A 20,255-nucleotide genomic window follows, 5' to 3' on the forward strand; every position below is an offset into this window, starting at 1 on the left:
GTGTGTGTGAGATATGTATGAGGTGTGTATGAAGATTGTGTGTGTGCGTGACAGGAGAGTGCATGTGGTGTGTGTGAGATATGTGTGAGGTGTGTATGAAGAGTGTGTGTGTGCTTGACAGGAGAGTGCATGTGGTGTGCGTGAGATATGTATGAGGTGTGTATGAAGATTGTGTGTGTGCGTGACAGGAGAGTGCATGCGGTGTGTGTGCGATATGTGTGAGGTGTGTATGAAGATTGTGTGTGTGCGTGACAGGAGAGTGCATGTGGTGTGTGTGAGATATGTATGAGGTGTGTATGAAGATTGTGTGTGTGCGTGACAGGAGAGTGCATGTGTTGTGTGTGAGATATGTGTGAGGTGTGTATGAAGACTGTGTGTGTGCGTGACAGGAGAGTGCATGTGGTGTGTGTGAGATATGTGTGAGGTGTGTATGAAGACTGTGTATGTGCGTGACAGGAGAGTGCATGTGGTATGTGTGAGATATGTATGAGGTGTGTGTGAAGATTGTGTGTGTGAGTGACAGGAGAGTGCATGTGGTGTGTGTGAGATATGTATGAGGTGTGTATGAAGATTGTGTGTGTGCGTGACAGGAGAGTGCATGTGGTGTGTGTGAGATATGTGTGAGGTGTGTATGAAGAGTGTGTGTGTGCTTGACAGGAGAGTGCATGTGGTGTGTGTGAGATATGTATGAGGTGTGTATGAAGATTGTGTGTGTGCGTGACAGGAGAGTGCATGTGGTGTGTGTGCGATATGTGTGAGGTGTGTATGAAGACTGTGTGTGTGCGTGACAGGAGAGTGCATGTGTTGTGTGTGAGATATGTGTGAGGTGTGTATGAAGAGTGTGTGTGAGAATGAAAGGGTAATGAACAGACGTGTGCATGATCGTGGGAGTATGAGAAAAGAAAATTGCAATTAAAAAGGCAGAGTGCACAAAAAAATGTTAAGTGTGTGTAGCCACAAAATGTGTGTGTGTGTGTGTGTGTGTGAGAGAGAGAGAGAGAGAGACAAAGAGAGAGACAGAGAGAAAGACAGAGAGACAGAGAGAGAGACAGAAACAGAGAGAGAGAGAGAGAATGACTTTAAGCCTTGAAGTTGCCTGTCAGTTTGTACCCAAAGAGTAGTCTGTGGATATGTATTATGCGCCTTCCAGATATCCCTGCTTCCAGGTGAGAACTCTGATCCTGTGAGAGGCCAGGAAGGGCTGAAAGAATGGCAGCAACCCTGAGGCCAGAGGATAAAACTTTTTGGCCTAGAACTCCTAATTTATCTTTTCATCTGAAGCCTTAATATTAAAATTTTCTTACTGGGAAAAGACTATGATCCTGGTGAGCGTCTTGTCTCTTGGATGCTCAAGCAGTTGTTTGTTGTCACAGACTGTTTGAGCTTACTCCAGTCACTGGGACTTATTCACACCTTCAAATTTGGTGAACTTTTCAGATATCTAACATTTGTGGCAAACTGAGTGACAAATGCAATGAATGTTGAGCACTTCGCTGGGGTCCAGTGCATATACAGCTATGGGTGTATGGATATGGTAAGTCCCTATGAGTTACTCTAAGAAAGTAGGACTGTGCTATTAGGACCCGTCCCGCGCGCGACTTTTCGCCGGCAAGGAGCACGCGGACATTTAGAAATCCTTACTGTGACCACTTTATTAATCTTAGAAGAGGAAAAACCATGCCGCGCCAACATGGCGCGCTTATAAAACCCTAGTGCGGCACACCCACACCTGATTGGTTGTTACCCATGATCTCATAAGGCACGCCCCGGAGTGGGCAAAGACCTGGCACAAAGGCACTCTTGCACATGCGCACAGTTAACTTCCTGAAAGGGGGCCGGCTGGTGCGGCGAAGGCTGGCGCCATCTTGCAATGGCAGAGTCTATCCTAGCCTACCACGTGGGGCGCAGTGGAAGCCAGCGCCATCTAGTGCTGGCGAATGTTATTGCAGCCCTCTACATCTCACCCTTATAATTTATATAATTTATAGCAGTCATGATCACCCTATCGCATGCAATGAGGAAACCTCAGCAATGTGCAAGGGCTGATCAAAGGAACACTGAGTCTCTCTCAATCCCAGTGCAATGGATCCACAGATCCATGGGGTGCAGGAGCAGAGAACTCAGATACAGAGAGAGTCCCTCTCCTCCCAGTGCAATGGACCCACAGATCCATGGGGTGCAGGAGCAGGGAACTCAGATACAGAGTAAATCCTGAACAAGATAACCAAATTCCAGGTGAGGCCCTTTGTACAATGGCCACAAGTGCTTGAGTGATAACGGCCTTGTCACGTTACTGTTGAGATCTGAGTTTGCAAACCAACCATGGTATGAATACTGATCCACAGCATAGGGCTGCATCAAACAGAGCCACTCCCGATAAGTAGTGGGTACCTTATTTGGTCCTCCTCAGCTGTTACCACCAAGGGCCGTAGTCAAGCCACTCCTATAAAATTTAGAACTCCCAATTGTTAGTAACTACTCCAGAAAGTTCACCCACTGTACTTGTCTAACAATAGATTGGGGGAGGATAACTCCAGACACTGCAGACACAATGTCTGCAGCAGTAAAGGCTGCTACAATAGCAGCGAAAGTGTCAAGGTCTTTTCCAGGACAGAGTTCTCCAGTCACTGTAGCTTTACACAGGTGGCTTTCTGTGAAGCTACAGTCTGTAAAATGACAACACCAGTTACCAGTTAAGGCAGCAAGAGTCACCAGAGAAATGAAGGGACAGGGGTAACAGTTGGAGTCAGCAAGCAGCAGTGTACAGAGTCTGAGCGTAGGCCACAGTGGGACGGGAACACACGCAGCGGTAACACTGACTGCAGCAACGGCAAAATCTCTGTGATGACAAAGGATGAAGGGGAATCTTCTATCTTCCTCTCAGGGCAGAGGAATGACTCCAGGGACCCGAACCAGGAGAGCTGAATAACCAGGATCAGCAAGTCTCAGCAACCACTCAGGCAGCTGGCACACTCTTGTAGCATCCTGTAGAAAAAACACAAACATTCCCTCTTCCCCATATAAAATATCTGGACAGGAACATGTCAATAAGTGGATCTCTCTATTTCACCTAGGCAGAAGTATGCCTAGTTGTAGGGTGCCATAAACTTTGGCATCCAAAATTTTAAAATTGAAATAAAAGGAGCATTATTTAGCATACAGGGATAACTCCCCCTTTTTATTTATTAAGATATAGTAAAGATATTATTTATTAAGGTAAGTCCTCGAGGATTAAATTGAGGACACTGAGCACTTGTATTTATAAATTGACCTGTATACCAAATTATTGTCTCCAGCATAATTGTATTGGATATATAAAGAATGAGATTTTTTTACTAATTGTTCTTATGTAAGGACTATAATCTGTCTGGTATCTGTCCTCCCTTGCTAAAGAGCCCAGGCAATCCAGTTTGAGTTCTTAAATGTCCTATAAAGGAACAGTATTTAGTGCTCTTAACCACTAAGCCATTTCTCTAGCACCTCACAAACTTTATTTACCTAAACATAAGCATTAATTAGAAATGTCAAATCTTGTAAATATTGTCCAGATTCAGTCTTACTAGAAATCCCTGAGCTGGCAGGGTGAAGCTGGGAGTTGAAAGTAAGCAAATGGAGTCTTCCTCTTTTCGTGAGGGTGTGTTAGCAATTCTATTACCATTTTTAAAGAGCTGGGTCTATGGCTTTGTTTAGTTGTCTGAGCCAGAGCACTGAAGGGACAGTGAGTTGTCAGACATTTACACTGAAATCACTCACTGATTTCATGTAGAAAACTTGTCTCTAGTAAAGCATTAAGTAATTGAAATCAATTGTAAACCACAAGCCACACATTGGCTATCAGTATATGAATTGAAAGCTTGATTTTTTAACATTTTAAAAACAGCGGCTAAAGCATGTAATTTAATAATCTGTGCTGAAGCAGCAGAAACTCAAGAGAATAAACAAGTGATCTAATCATATATGTAGCCTTTTCATTAGATGAACCACCTATAAATGCACTAAGCGCATTTCCTATGGATTGTACGCACAAATATGCAGGAAGTACAAAAGCATGTAAAGAGTAAAATTATCAATTTTGCCTGAAAAAGTTGTATATGTAATAGGCCAAATATCAGTATTTAGTAGTAACCAATTAATTGTTGTTTGGAATAAGATATGTTTTACCAGGTTTCTATTCAAAATACTTCCATGACTCTAGTCCACAACTCTGTACTAACACAGCTGAAGCTTTATCTCCAATGTGCATAACAAAGACCTAAGTCCTCTGGTAAGGTGAGGTACTTAGCCAATTAACATATCTTTAGAAGCTTAAAATTAGCTTCAAATATTCTTATCTGGAGTAGTGTGACAGCTACTCCCCAAATATTAAAGCTCATTTTAAGAGCAAAGGTTTGTAGTAAAAATTTCTATATACATTGAAAGATTTAAGTTCTAACTTCTTACACTGAAGAAGCAACAAAATTATCTAACATGAGGCTGTTAGCAATCCTCTAAATCTATCCTGAAATGGCAGTTGGAGTAAGTAAACTGGCTGTAATGCTCTCACAAGTTCCAAAACCTCATCAGTCCTTCGTAAATCTTGTAACAATCTCTACCTGTATGATTTTTCCTTAATTAAAAATATGTTTGACTTAGTCAATGTAACACTGGCAATCCTAAATCACAATCTTTAAGTTCTCTTTGTAACACCAGAACACAGCCAGGAGGTCACCTGAGTTCTGAGTACGGGACTAGGCAGCTGTTCTCTGGGCAGTGGAAATTAGCATTAGAATACGGATAACTTCAGGGCAAGCCACAACTTTGGAAAGCAAAACTCAACCTCCAACAAACAATCTAGTCTCCAAGGCACCCCAGGTCTATCTATTATGTTACAAAGTTTGACTGTCAATTCTTACATTTGGACGCACAATGGTGCGGTCTCCAATACCTCAAGGGACAATGTCCTAAATTCTTTTAGAAGCCTGGTTTTTAGGATAAGAGTTCCATAAAAATATTACCTCAATTTAGACCTGTTTCCCTAGGTTGGCTCATGTCACATGTTATCTAGAATTACTCCATCCAGATTACCAGCTTTATGTCAACTTTCTGTTACCAATATTATACCTTTTTAACCATATCCAATAACTTGAAAGCCAATAGTCCATAACCAAGGCAAGTAGAGCATATTTATACATTTAAAACCAATGAGAAACAAAATTGAAGTGGCTACACCTATCTTTAATATTTAGACCAAACACCATTTTTACCCTTTTAGCTATGATTTTAAGAGAAGCACCTTGTCACCTGTTGAGTCAAGTAATAAGTCAGGGATTTTTCTAAGAGAAACAGCTATCAACTCTTGTATGAAGAAGCTGTTGGCGCTTTTAAGATCAGCTCATGTAGACGCTTAGCTTCTGGGCAGCTTCTCCAGCTGACCTATGTTCCTAGCTACAGGTGCAGGGCTCTAAAGGCCTGATTGAAACTGTTTTTTATTCATTTGTTCCTTTTTGAAACGAGTTAAAACCAAGTCAAGGTGTGCACGACCAGCAGGTAAAGTTTTTACCATTTTTTCTTTTGAACATGAAACATAAAACATTTAGACAACGAGGAACAAAAACCACAGACGTACACTGACAGACATGGGGACATCCTGGTGCACCAGAGACAAACAATAGACAAAGAGGGGAAAAAGCCAGATGGTGTTCACGGTGACTATCCACTCGAGTGGAGTTGATATGGGCGATGGATTGTCTCAATTCCTGGACTAGTTCACCAACGTGTTGAAACCCAATTCCTGTAAGATACTGAGATATATTATCTGAGCAGCACAACCAACATTCGCCAATGGTATGGAAGTGAAACACAGCCCTGAGTATTTTTACTCACAACCCAATTATATTAACTCTATCAGGCTGTGCACGGGCACTGAAATGTCCTTTTGCTTGATTCTCCTGAATAAATTTTCAGGCGGTCTGCCTCTATCAAATCTGATCAGTATGACTCTGTAAAGCTGTCGCGTCAGCGCCCGGATGCCGCGGCGTCCCCAGAGCCGGCGCGGGAGCTTAATAACACCTTTTATAAGCACCAAGACAAAGTTTTTCTCCCAAAATACTGTGTTCCTTTTACCTCCTCCCTTCTCACCCGGGACGTTCTTTCCCCAATCTTTCACCTCTGGCGGTGGTAAGACCGCAGGGGGGCCTGGTCCTTGAGATCGATCAGGATCCTTTTCTCCTTGCAACTTTTCACTACCCTCTGTTTCTGACCCTTTGTCGCTTCGCCCTTCCCCCAACACTCTCCGCTTTGCTGTTATAGCTGGGCAGTTCCCACGCGACCTCTGACGCCGTTTGGTGGTAGCTAGAAACTCAAAGGTCAATAGAAACAACTCGAGGGTTGCCAGAGCAACCATAGCCGCACCTGCCGCGTCTGGCAGGGGACTGAGCTGGAGCAGATCAAGGCTAAACATAGTCTCTCAGAGTTTTTTACCTGCATTCCACAGTTTCTGGATTTCTTCCGTGAAACGGAGGCTTCCTCTTGGCACCAGCGATGATGTAGCTTTCTGTGTCCCGGGTTCTCGGCACCAAATGTCCCGCGCGTGACTTTTCGCCGGCAAGGAGCACGCGGACATTTAGAAATCCTTGCTGTGACCACTTTATTAATCTTAGAAGAGGAAAAACCATGCCGCGCCAACATGGCGCGCTTATAAAACCCTAGTGCGGCGCACCCACACCTGATTGGTTGTTACCCATGATCTCATAAGGCACGCCCCGGAGTGCGCAAAGACCTGGCACAAAGGCACTCTTGCACATGCGCACAGTTAACTTCCTGAAAGGGGGCCGGCTGGTGCGGCGAAGGCTGGCGCCTTCTTGCAATGGCAGAGTCTATCCTAGCCTATCACGTGGTGCGCAGTGGAAGCCAGCGCCATCTAGTGGTGGCGAATGTTATTGCGGCCCTCTACAAGGACCCCTGCCTGACCTCACTTAACTTTGCCAGCTTTGTGGGCTTCTACAGTGCTGCTGTGAGAAGAACTGAAAACTAATGGAATAAATGTGTAGCCCCCCATTACATTTGTCATTGTTAGGATATTAGTAGGAAAGGTTTGATTCAAATATACTCTCAAGAATATTAACAAAACCATTGCCTCTTGTGTACCATCTGGATAAAGTACCAAGTTCCTAGACAGTTCTTCACCAACTTCCAAAAGCCAGCAAACTGGAGCATGAAGAAAGCCAAGTCCAAGGCATTCAAAACCAGTATCCTCACAAATGCTACCAGGAAAGGCTTTGGTAAAAGGAGGGAGGTACTGAGACAGTTGGCCCTCACACACTCAGAGAAGACTGTGCCAGGAGAATTGGGGAACGATTGTGGGAGAGAGTAATTAGGTATCAGTAGTCAAGAAAAAGAAAAAAATATATAAATAGAAATAAAATATAGGTCTTTAACAAAATGGGACACAATGTTTTGCTGAACCAACTCTACTCTGTTTACACTTGCACATGCTTTAACATCTAGAGAGACTAGATGTGATAAAGTAGGATGCCCTTGTCATTTACATATGCTATGTATACAGCAAAGATTATTGTAGCAGAGAACAGGCAGATCAAAGATCCATTGTTCCCTCACATCTATGTGGCTCTGCTTCCCTTTATCAGGACTATGGAGGCCTCTGCTCATTAAGGTCTCACGGTTCAACCAAAATGCTGTCCCCTATGATCTCTGGCCAAGTGCTCTTCTGTTCCTAGTAGAACTCTGCCTCAGGCTGCAGAGGCACTGAAGGGCCAGCCTTCACCTTGAAGGTACAACCACTCTTTCAGCCTTTTCAGGCTCCCTGTTACTCAACTGGAGGCTTCAGCAGAGGCCTTTCATCTCAATAACAGAAGCTTACCTGATCCAAAACATTGGGAAGCCATCCTACACTCCTCATTGTTTGGTTACCTGAGACCAAACAACACAGCTCTCTTCTTTCTGCCTGTTTTCCTGATTTGAAAGTAAATATTGTGCTCATCTATGCTGTTGGTGGTAAGAATAAAATCCTTAACATGAATAAGAGGACCATGCAGAGCATGGCTTTACATTCTACTTGCAAATTGAATAGCTAGAGGGAATTACCAAAGAAAACAATAAGAATCCTAACAACAATTACAGCAATAATGAAATGAAATAAAACAAAAACAAAAGCAAAAACAATATTTTGTGGGTGCTGGAATTTAAGGCATATATTAATTCTGACCAGCTTTGTAGGTATTTCCAATAAAAAGCAAGCAAACAAACAAACAGCCTTATTAAAAGTGCAGCAGGGCTTCTCCATAAGATTAAAATAAAGTTTGGTCATAGCAAGGATTTCTATGTACCCGCGTGTTTCTTGCCGGCGAGAAGTCGCGCGTGGGACATTTGGTGCCGAGAACCCGGGACAAAAAAGCCTCATCATCGCCAGTGCCAAGGGAAGCCTCCGTTTCACGGAAGAAATCCAGAAGCTATGATCCTGATAGCGGTATGAGAATTAATTACAAGAGGTACCAAACTTGGAGGACCAGACCAAACAAAGAGAATACCAGTGCAACCAGAGAAAAAACACTGTAGCAAAGATGCTCCTAAGAGGGGATTTACTGAAATGACTGAAGAGCCAAGACTAAGTCAACCTGATTCAAAAGGCAACTCTACCATTTACTACCTGTGTGATACTGGCCAGCTTCTCGCTGTCCTTTGTCCCTGTTCCCCAGCACTGTGCAGGTAGACAGACTTCAGGAGTGAGCCTTAGGAGTGGAATGAGTCCTGCTGGGCCTCACCATATGTTGGCTGGAGGTTCGCTCAGCGGACTTCCACACCCACCTCTTCACAGATCAGCCTGCTCCATCAACGTAGGAAAACTGAGGAGGCAACAGAGTCTACTTGGAAGAGAGGCATCGGAGTCTTGTGTAACTTAAAAGTGGCATTTGTCAGTTTCTAACGTGTAAAAATATTCTAACCGTGACCACTTTCAGGTTATCAATGGCTCAACAGCAGCCTCCCCGAATTCCTAAAACTTTAACAAAGGGCCTCGCAGACTACCACAATCTTCTACAATCTGCCCCTTCTCTTGGGGCCGTCCACTGACTGGTCTGATGACCACCGAAACTAGCTCATGTGCAGGCTGCACTTTCTGAAACTCTCAAACTGACATCAAGACTCTAGCCACGCTCCGCTTCTTCTGTGAGAACCAATCAACTAAGGCACGGACTGCATTTCTCTTCTTCCACATGGAACTGGGCACACAGACAAAGCAAGGCGCCGTCTATTAAGTGCTACTTAGAAGCAGAATCTAAAGCGGGAGGACAGAGGCTCCTCCCTGACCACAGGAACCCATGGGGGCAGGGGATGCTACGGCTGGTGGTTTCTCTGGCATCCCACTCTAGCTACATATATAACATCAGACCTTGGCCTTAAAATGAGGCAGCAGCTTTTGCTAACCATAGAGATGCTCTGCAACCACAATTCTGAAATAACATGAATAACGTTTCAAACCCTAGCCAGTCTTTATGCAAATCATGGTTTACATTGCTCTTCTGTAAACTGGCTTGGAGGTTCGAAAAGAGAAACAAGGGTTTGGCTTCTGCTCCATTGTATTAGCCACACACTGCTGCACGGCAGGTTAATCCCAAATTAATCGACTCGAAAAGCATATGTTCACTACCTCATAGGTATTTTCCCAATGGAAGAGACCAGGCACAGCTTAGCTGGGTCCTTTGCTTCAGGATGTCTCACAAGGCTGTAACGGAGGCATCGGCCTAGCACCTGTCTCGTCTGAAGGTGGATGTTTTCCTTCTCCTTCTGGTCTAAAATCACTTCCAAGTGGCTGACCTGAGACTCAGCCTCGGCCATCCGCCGTGTGCGCTCGTTGTCGTCCTCTAGGCTTTTCGATGGCAAGCCCTTACTCTGCAGCATCTCCAGGAGCTTTTTAATGGACTCGTCGCGGGCATTGAGAGTCTGTTTCTGTGTTTCAATCCTTAGCTCCATTTCTTCCAATGTCTTCCGCAGAAGGAACAGCTCCTTGGCCTGCCTGTCGTGTTCGGCTTGGAGCCTGCGGAAGTTCTCCTCCGTCAGCTCGATGGTGAAATGCTCTGCTCCTCGGTTGCCACTCTCTTGCTGCAGGAGGTGGTTGAGGTCTCTCTGGGTCCGCAGTTCATCCTGAAGGGCCTGGATGGTCAACTGCAGGTGCTACAGTGAGAAAGATGGAGTGGGGAGGAGAAGGGAGAAAGAGTTAGTGAAAAGGCCAAGCGCTATCAAGCTGCCGCCGCCACACCATGACGATAGAATGTTAATCATGAGGTCCAAGGGGCCAGCCATGAAGTCCTCCTCGGTGACTTCAGAAGCATGGGACAGCACATGAAGAGGGGAATTAATTCAGTGATGCTTTCTGAATGTCTTAGGAGAAGAGAAATGTACACACACACACACAGAAACGGTATATTAGTGTCAACCACAAGGGAATTATACATCTACGGTGCTTAGTTTAGGAAGGGAAAGGGTTAGAGGGAAACTTTCATGAAACACACCTTCTTAGGCCTACAACACTCCAGACTCAGTATTCCCTGTTTCCTAAGGTGTTCTTTATCCATTATTTTCCATGATAAATGCATATCCATTTAAAAATGAAAATAATAGCATCTACTACAAGCAGACACAAACAAGGACTTTATTTTTTTTTTTTATAAATAAAGCTGTGAACAGGTTTAGTAAACAGGATTACTGCCTCTGCAAACAAAAGGGAATAAATGGAGACACAGACAAGCACGTTCAAACACGAGGGGCAGGGGAAGGAAAGCAAACAAGCAGCAAAGAGCAGACAAACCTTCGTTCTTCTGGCGTCCAGTAACTGAACAGCATGGGAAATGAAAAAAAAATGAAGCAAAAAATCAACATAAAGAAAAGTCCAGTGCAAGCAAAGGATATTCAACAGAAAGAACTTAACACAGAGTACCTCCACAGAAGAAAAAGAAAAGAAAAAAAAAATCCCATTAAGCCAACACCCATAAGCTACACACAATTCAGAGCTTTGATGCTGGATCAACGCAAAAAGAAAAAAGTGGGGGGAGGGGGCAAAGGAAAGAAAAAGAAAGAAAAAAAGCCAATCAAGGCTTAGTTCAATAGCCTTTTATTTCCCTCTCTCTGACTCTGACCCAACCGCAAGTTTTGGATATCTTACCAGAGAGGAAATCACAACACTCTAGAGTGCTGAAACATTGTTTCCAGTCACCACATTGGAAAACACCAGAGAGAGTAGTTAACAGTTGCAAAAAAAAAGAAACCCTTGAAGGACGTCCATTGGTGGATTCGTGTCTTACATTCTAGACCAACCTCGGGCTGCTCCGAGGCTACAGCCACGAGCCTGAAGATGATTTTTGCCCAGGGACATACCAAGAGGCTTCAAAAATAGCAATTACTCATTCATTCACAGACACATAATCCTGCCTGCGAGCCAGACCACAAGGTTAAGCAGAGAAATCAAGCTGGACGTAAGACAGGACTCCTGCCCACGGGGACTCACAGTGTTGTAAGGCACAGATAATCCCACGCCTTAGTTATATAAACATTGGAAGAGACAACATTTGAAATCTGTCTGAAGTCCTATGGCTGATACCCAGAGGTTGAGATCTTTCTGAATGTAGCCTCCACCCAGAAGCTAGCACAAGTGTGGCGTGCTGCTGCATTGTTCTTGAGGAGTTCCATTTCCCCTTCACACTGAGGAAGGAGAAGGTCCTAGAGCACACAGAAGGACAGCATTCTCCTTCTTAGCCGAGTGCCCCGGTGCCTCAGAGGGCACGCAGCGTTCCATATTGACATAGATTACTGATTACTTTGTGATATAACACAATCTTGTAAATATGAGTTTCAGGGTCTTTAGTCACAAGGCTGTGCAACCATCAACATGATTTTTATCATGTTTATCAGCACATTAAGAAACCATGCATCCTTTAGCAATCCACCTTTCATTTCCTTCCCAGGACCAAAGCTCTGGGAGCCAAGCATCTTCTTTCTGTCTCTATAAATTTGAAAGACATTCTTTATCAGTGAAATCATGAAATAAGTGGTTTCTTTGGGTTCATATGCATTCAGCATTTAAGGCCTGCTTTAGCATCAGAACTTCATTCCTTTCTATAACTGAATTTTATTCCAAGATAAAAAATATGCTAACTCTTATTTATCCATTTACCAACTGATTTCGAACAGATATTCTTAGCGTCATTGTATACACTGGCCAAAAAAGTGCAAGTAATCTATTTGTCCATTAATTAATCAGTGCATAAATATGATCTATCCAATTTGGCCACAAATGTGGGTGATTTAGCTTAAGAATGACTCTGAAAATGTTATGTCTACACAAAAGAAGAAGCCAATCACGAAAGTTCACAAATAGTTCAATTCCACTTACAATCCATCCAGATAAGCAAATTCACAGCTGGAGGTAAATTAGGGAGTGCCAGGTAATGAAAAAGATGTAACTACTGACCACTATGATGTTTCCTGCTGCTGTGAGAAACATAATCTCAAGCTAGAGAGTGGTGCTGGTTGCACAGCTCTGAGAATCTATGAACACTGACAGTCTGTACTTACAGAGGCAAACCGTAAGTTAAATAAATTTTAACCTTAATAAAACAGTCACAGAAAATATGAAAAAAAAAAGTGCAGCAGGTGCAGGAGAGAAAGCTGGGAGACATCCTGTGCTGCTGCCCCCATGCTGTGATTCTGCAGCAACAACTTCCTTGGGAATAGCAACCTGTATGCAGTGGGATCCCTTGCTGGGCCTGTCATCTCAAAAATAGGGACTTCCCTAATCCAAAACCTTGGAATCCAGTTTACTTCAGGCCAGGAATGAAGTCAGCCATCATTTGTGAAAGAGCAAGGGAAACATTACATAGGAAAAAATATGGGCCTCAATCAGAAAAGATCCTCAAATTCTAAGGCCTCCACAATCTCCACCCCTCTCTTCTGAGCTGTGCATAGTGATGTTGTATAACTCCAGATGGTAGGAAAAGGCAGAGTTCTTCCCAGAAAAGTCATACATGATTTTCACCCTGACATCTGTGAGGTGAGGTGGCATCGTTTCTCAGAGTCAGCACACCCGGGATAAGGACACAGAAGCCACAGATGACAATGCCAAATGGACTCCCTCCCGAAATTATGGACCCATTAAAATTGAGGTTTAGCCTAACCTTAGGCCAACCCACTCCCTGCCCATCTGCCTGATTTTTATGTTTGCTCTGAGTAAAGGATCAGAGTGGAGCCCCAAATATCCTCATGATTGGACTTGGAAATTCAGGAAGAATGATATTGGAGAAGGGATGGCTATGTGGTTACAATGTAGTAACTAGGTTATGACCAGGAACCTCGTCCTTAGCCAATGGGGACTTTAAGGCCGGGCCTCCTGCTTGTTCCAGTGCAGGGTAAGATTTCAGGGTCAGGCCAGCTCCTGAGCCCCACACAGGGCTGCCTGCATACTCTTGTGACTGCATTAGAGCCAGAGTGCTCTCCACCCTCTCCTCTTCTCTCCTCTTTGTCAAAGCCATGGTCCCCAAGAGCACTTGTCAAACACCTTTATACATGTATCTCTATCTTAAGGTCAGGTTCCCAGAGAACCAATCCACATAACTGAGTATAAATGAGTATTCAATGTGTGTGTATATATAATGTTTTAGAACACAGAATGGGGATTCTTGGTGACAGCTTCGTGGACATGTGTCTTTGCTAGATGTCTTTGCACTGGGATCTTTCCAGATGACTTAGATATCCTTGCCACGAGTTCATTACCCATCACCTTTCCATTTCAGTTTCTTTTTTCTTGTGGATGCTAATGCTCTTTGACATAAGATCCAAGGATGAACTTCCATACTGGGCTATGGTTTCAGACTTGATTTACAGCTATGTGGCCCTCAGGTTGCTTCCTTTTGATCCAAGAGGTTGATTAATCTTTCCAGCAAGGCTTCCAGTACTTGATAGGTACATGCTGTCAGAGCAGAGTTATACAGAATTCATATGCTGGCCTTCCTCTGACGGTGCTTACCTTTGCCAAGTCCTCAAACAGGGCAGCGCTTGGAAAAAAAACCCTGCAGTCAAAGAAATCATATATGTGGGTCTACCCCTGGCTCCTTGAGAAATGAAAGAGGAATATGGTCTTGACTTACTGGAAGTCTTATCCCAAGACTAGGGAAGGGGACTCCAGAGAGCACTAAGCCTTCTCCTCATCCATCATAGTCTGTATAGCCTGTGGCTTTCATGTGGTCGGTGTGGTGACCTTATAATGTTCTAGGTATTTCTGCCATGTTCTGTCTCTATACCTAGACATGACCTCAGGTGTACAGTCACATTGGAAACATAAAAAGCCTTGCACCTGAATTGTGAAATTCAATGTGTGTTATATTTAAAATACCACAATAATTGAGAGGCCATTGCTACAGTAAATATTATTAGGGGGTTTCTACCCCACCGTAGATCATTTAGTTCCCAAATAAAAGACACAAAACTTTTAGATTTAGAATAAGGCTTAAAGTACTAGAGCTGGGCAGACATCAACCCTCTGTGCTATTTTTTCTGCTTCCCTGTCCATAACCCCGAGGTATTGCTTGCCATGCTCTGCCTGGGTCACTCCTGTTCTGACAGGCTGCCCCTCATGGTAATACACTCACGATCTACCTACCCTATGGGGTGGTGTCTCTTTCCTTCTCCTCCATGTCCTTTCCTTCTCCTCATGGACCCTGCCTGAGCCCCCAGGCCCAGGGAAACTTTGCTCTGTCCCCTCTCTTCTGCCCAGCCCATGTTGTAGGGATTTTATTAACCAATCAGGGATAACTTAGGAGGCAAAAAAAAAAAATCTGGTATACATGAGGATCTCCTTGTTTGGAGCAACCAGGTGTTAGGGTACAGAATTTAGCATTTGAATATACAGCAGCAGCAGACACATTATAGGCCAATCTACTTTGTAGTTTGACTCAAACCTTGGCTCTCACACCCATTGGATGTTCAACTGTGGAGAAGTTATTTTACCTTGTGTGACTCAATTCCTTTATCTGCACAGTGAGGATGATAACGAGTGTTTAATTCACAGAGTTGTCTTTGGGACTGATGAGTCAATATATTTAGTAGTTAAACATTAAACACCATGTACTTTGCATAAGTAATAAAAGTATGTGGAAAGGGCAAAGTAATAAAGCCAGAAGAACATTTGATTTGGAAATGGGGCCATACAACTACTTCTAATAACAAACTGAGAATCACGGAATGGTGGAAGACTAAGGCCAGAGATTTGGGAAATCAAGGCCACCCTGGGCTGCATAATAAGATCGTATCTCAAAATATCAAGACAATTCAGGTTCATAGTAATAATAAATCAAGAAATAGCCATTGTAAAGAATTTACAAAAAGCAAAGCAGTGGAGCAGAGTGGACGCTGTGTGTCAAGTCCCTCTGCTGTCCATCTCTGGGACCAAGTATGTATCAGATCAGTGACAGGAATGGGGTGCTGAGAGCCTGGAGCAAAGGGATGCTGACTGCATGGCCACATTTGAACAGCACTAAAGCAGGACTAAGTGGTAAGAAAAAAAGCCATATGCAAACCATGTAAATTTTAATGTCCTCCAGAAAGGCAAAACCACAATAATTTTACTGTTTGTCAAGCTGCTTGTGTCACCAAACTTCTAATATTGGTAAGGATGTGAAAAACTCTTGTGATGCAAACCAGTTGCCAATAAGAAGAGCAACCACTGTCCTGACCAAGGTGACCTGGATGCTGTCAAATAGGCCGAGGCAGCCTGGACAGCCGTCAGAGTATGTTTAACACACAGATATCTGTCATTTCAAAAGGGGGAAAATGAAGCCTGACTTTTCCCCCCACTTTATGCAAAACCAAGAATACTCCAGCATTGAGGCTTACAAATAAAATATGCCAAGAAACTTCATAGAATATGCATTTCTCTTGTGTGTGCTCCTGAGTGTGTGTGTTTTGTTTGTGTTTTGTGTGTGTTTTGTGTGTGTGTATGTGTGAGTGTGTGTGTATGTGTGAGTGTGTGTGTGAGTGTGTGTTTTGTGTGCATGTGTGTATGTCTGTGTGTATGTGTGTGAATGTGTGTGTGAGTGTGTGTGTATGTGTGAGTGTGTGTGTATGTGTGTGTGCTTCTGTGTATGAGTGTGTTTGAATATGTGTGTGAGTGTGTGTGAATATGTGTGTGAGTGTGTGTGTTTTGTGTGTGTTTTGTGTGTGTGTAAGTGTGTGTTTTGTGTGTGTGTGAGTGTGCGTGTTTTGTGTGTGTGTGTGTGTGTGTATGTGTGTTTTGTGTGTTTCTGTGTCTGTGTGCACTAATGCTTCAATTATCTGCTATGGTGAATACTGTCCCCAACTCAATTAAGAAGGTTAATATTAAACTGTGAGTAGTATGTGGAGAGTGGTCACAAAGAATAATTAGGAGTCCTCTTCTGTTAAGTTGTCTGAGAATTCCAAATGCTGCATGCTGTGAGTGGGTCTCACATCTCAGCACACTAACTCTATTAAGTACAATTCCCGTGTGTTTTTCTTAAACAATTTTCTATGAAAACCTTTAATAGTTTTTTTCTCCCTTTCATTTTTTTGGGGGGGTAAGGGTCTTTTTTTTTTGCTTATTTTCGGTCAACAGGATTTTCTGTGGCTTTGGAGGAAGTCCTAGACTTAGGTCACTGGATCTGTATACTTTAGGGAATTAACCAGTTCACTGAGCACATTTTTTGTTTGTTTGGTTTCTGTTTTTCTTGTGAGATCTCACTGTGGGAGCAGAGGAAGTCCTGAGGAAGTGCAGCCCTAAATAGATGTGTGCTTTAAACATGATATGACCATGCCATGGACCCAAAGCCATCTATCCACGGGGAAAAGGCAAAGGCCCCCATGCCCTTGAGGCTCAGAGACATGACAACGCCTTCTCAGGATGGCATTGATAATGTGTGCAGAAAAAGTCTACTCTACCTTTCTCTGTGGCCCCATCTGGATATTTACATCCTGAAGACTGCTCCCTGCAGAGACTGCTCCTACTGAGATTAGGATTAAATCTGCCCCTTATCAGTTGCATATGCATAGTCCTCCCCTCTTGTTTATCTGCATGTAATGCCCACCTCCTTGCTTCCCTGTGCAACAGCCCTGCTTCCTGGCCAGCTCTATATAATAAACATGCTGAACTTCTGGGATGCTGCATTTTCTCCAGCCCACGGACCCAGCCTTCCCCATGTATGTTTGTCCAATGTCATTCTTCATTTCCTCCTCACCCCTGGTCAGGCCCAAGTCCCTGGAGCCACACAAAGGAGTTGGCAATCTAAGTCTGCTCCACTTTGAAGGAAGTGCTTTCTAAACTGAAATCTAAAGCACACAGTGGGTTCAGCTCCCTCTCAAGTGTCTTTGGTGAGGGTTGGGGTGGGTGTGAGACCAGTTGCATTCTGACTATTGCAGAAGAGTAGAGGATTCACAGTTTCCTTTTGGTGAAGGTGAGCTCCCCAAGAGACTATCATTGTCAACGTTTTCCCAAGTCACCTTCTAGGAGGTCAACAGACTCCTAGGTGAGTCTTTGGTTACACTGCTTCAGTTTTCTGTGGCTACACTGTTCAAATGGCACCCACTGGTCACACAGGGCTATTTGAGATGAACTGAACTTAGAACTAAAATCTGCCTCTTAAGTCACAGCAGGCAAACCAGGAGGCAAACAGCCAGCCAGAATCCATAGCCAGAAACACCGCAGATATAGAATATTTCTATCATCTAGAAATTTTTCCTGGACAGCAGTGGTCTAGGTTCTTGGTGTCTGGTTTTTCCTTCAGGGAGAATTACTTGCCATACTAATATCCAACGGTTTATTTTTAAAGCAACTTTAACAAAATACGACTTACTCATCCCCAAATTAATCCACTTTAAGTCTACAGTGCAATGGTTCCCCATAAATCTACCCGAGTTCCCCATAAATCTACCCGAGTTCGTTGCTAGACCACGGAACAAAAGAATGAGAGTATATGCAGTTATGTAAAATGGTATGCAACAGTATTGACCACTGCATAATTATACTGCACTACTTTTGAATTCTTCAAAATTCAGGCCTTTTATTGATAGTTGTACAAAAATACATTATCCTAGAGTTGAGAAAATATACAGTATTTCATCTGGGCTTTTTTTTTCATTGAGATTTTAATATTTTTGCATCTTTTGCTAGTATCGTTAGATTCTTTATAAGAGTTTTATTTTTTGGAGTTTTTTTTCTTTTTGTTTTTTGTTTTTTTTTTTTTTTTACCAGTCTGGTCAGTATTTGATGCCCTCTTCTGGTGTGTCTGAAGACAGATGCATTGTCTGACATATAAATAAATAAATCTTACAAAAGATTTTCATCTACTGCAGTTTCTATGTGGACAGGGCACAGTTGAAGGGCTTAAAGATCAAGTACATTGTCTGTCTTTAAAGATCAAGTGTATCACCTAATTTTTAAACCAAGAAATGTAGTGTCTTTTTTGCTGCTTCTGTACCTTTTAATGATGTATCTTTTCTCCTAGTACGTCATTTGTTTCCATGATAGTTGTTTTCAAGTGTATATGATCATTGATCCTATTTGCAGAGCTATTCAATATTTCTGTTTTCATTGGTTAAATATTTGTGGTGATCAATCCCCAGCCCTGAAAAAAAAATATTTGAGGTGAATTTGCATTGTGATATCAGTGAAATGTCATGTGAAAATTTTAGAGAATATACCGGTTTGGGTAATTGTAATAACCTTTCCCCTCAAGTGGTGGCCTGTTTTCACATTGAAAAGACTGGAATGTATTACCATCCATAGCAGGATTGATAGGGAAACACAATGGACAGCGACAGTGTTGTTCCCTTTGACAGTTGTGGGAGCCAAGAAAGAAGTGTGACTTGCTTTTTGTGTCTTACAAAATCGAGACTGAGTATCATTACTGTGGAAGCCCATGGAAAAAAATGATGAAGTTTTCAGAAATCACCAGTTAAAGAAATGGTGGTTTTGCTTATATTGAATTCTGAGTTTCAAAGTTACGTTTCATTTTTCTTTATTCCTTAATGAGGCTTTTTATTAAGTTTTTTATTCACCATTACACCCTGAGATGCACAGTGCTAGAATCGTAGTAGATGCTCAATAAATCACTGACCATCGGGGAGGAGGAATGATAAGAAAGTATGTATTTTCTGTAAATTCTCTTAGTTTTGGGAACAGGTGGTTTTAGGTTTACCATCATAGCTTGGTATCTTGTCCCACATAAGACAACTTGACAGAACCCCCTTTCTGGCCATTATGTTGAACTTATTTTTCTCTTAATCATTCTTGAAAATCATGGAAGTAGTGTGGAAAATTGATTGTACCTGCAGTATAGCAAAAGAGGCCAGTCTAGATAGGTAAGCAGTTATGTTTCTCCATGAGCTGATGTCTTAAAACATCTAGATTTAGGAATTTGGTGTTGTGTTTTCTAAACATACATTGTACAGCATACAATCTTTTGATTTAGCACCAAATTCCATAAAGCAGTGACTACTGCACAGTTCTCTTGGCCACATGAATAGCCGAAATTATATTTCACTCTTTTAAAGAAATAATGAAAGCACTTAAGGTTAAGCAAAGCCAATGGAAAAGGTCCCTATGGTGTTTCTCTTTGGTTCCTTGTGCTCTTTCTAGAGAATGACTTTAAGAAGTCAGGGAGGTCAGGTGGTCAGTGTGGTCAGGCAGTCATGAGCAGATGGTTAAGCGATGTGCTAGGGCCCCATAGGCCAGTGAGCCCAGCTGAAGAGTGCAGGCTAGGCAGTGAGCCCAGCTGAAGAGGAGAGCCTAGGCAGTGAGCCTGAGTGAAGAGCAGAGGCTAGCCAGTGAGACAGGCTGAAGAGCAGAAGCTAGCCAGTGAGCCTGACTGAAGAGCAGAGGGTAGCCAGTTAGCCAGGCTGAAGAGCAGAGGCTAGCCAGTAAGCCTGACTGAAGAGCAGAGGCTAGCCAGTGAGCCAGGCTGAAGAGCAGAGGCTAGCCACTGAGCCTGACTGAAGAGCAGAGGCTAGCCAGTGAGCCATGCTGAAGGCTGATGAGCAGTTATTTTAACCTTTATTTCTAAGTTCTTCACTTTTCCTAAAAGTTTCTACAAAAGTTTGCCTCCATACAGTTTGGTTTACAAGGTTCTCCGTGCTCCCTTCTTCTTATCTCCATTCCTCTTGCTCTTATGACCCAATAATTTTCTTACTCTCAATGCCTTACTCTCAACGCTATGCCTTTACCTCTAAGTTCTTCTTGAGTTCTGTTCTCTTCTATTCTCTTC

The 20,255-nt window shown here is 43.0% G+C and overlaps 1 protein-coding gene across 1 annotated transcript in view; it reads left to right on the forward strand.

The window, feature by feature from the left end:
* Positions 1-20,255, forward strand: part of LOC148003534 (disks large homolog 5-like) — a 446,357-nt gene that overhangs the window by 103,568 nt on the left and 322,534 nt on the right. The window lies entirely within an intron of this gene.

Source organism: Rattus norvegicus, chromosome 9 (genome assembly GCF_021556685.1).
Source record: "Rattus norvegicus strain SHRSP/BbbUtx chromosome 9, alternate assembly SHRSP_T2T, whole genome shotgun sequence".
In the NCBI taxonomy this organism is placed as follows: domain Eukaryota; kingdom Metazoa; phylum Chordata; class Mammalia; order Rodentia; family Muridae; genus Rattus; species Rattus norvegicus.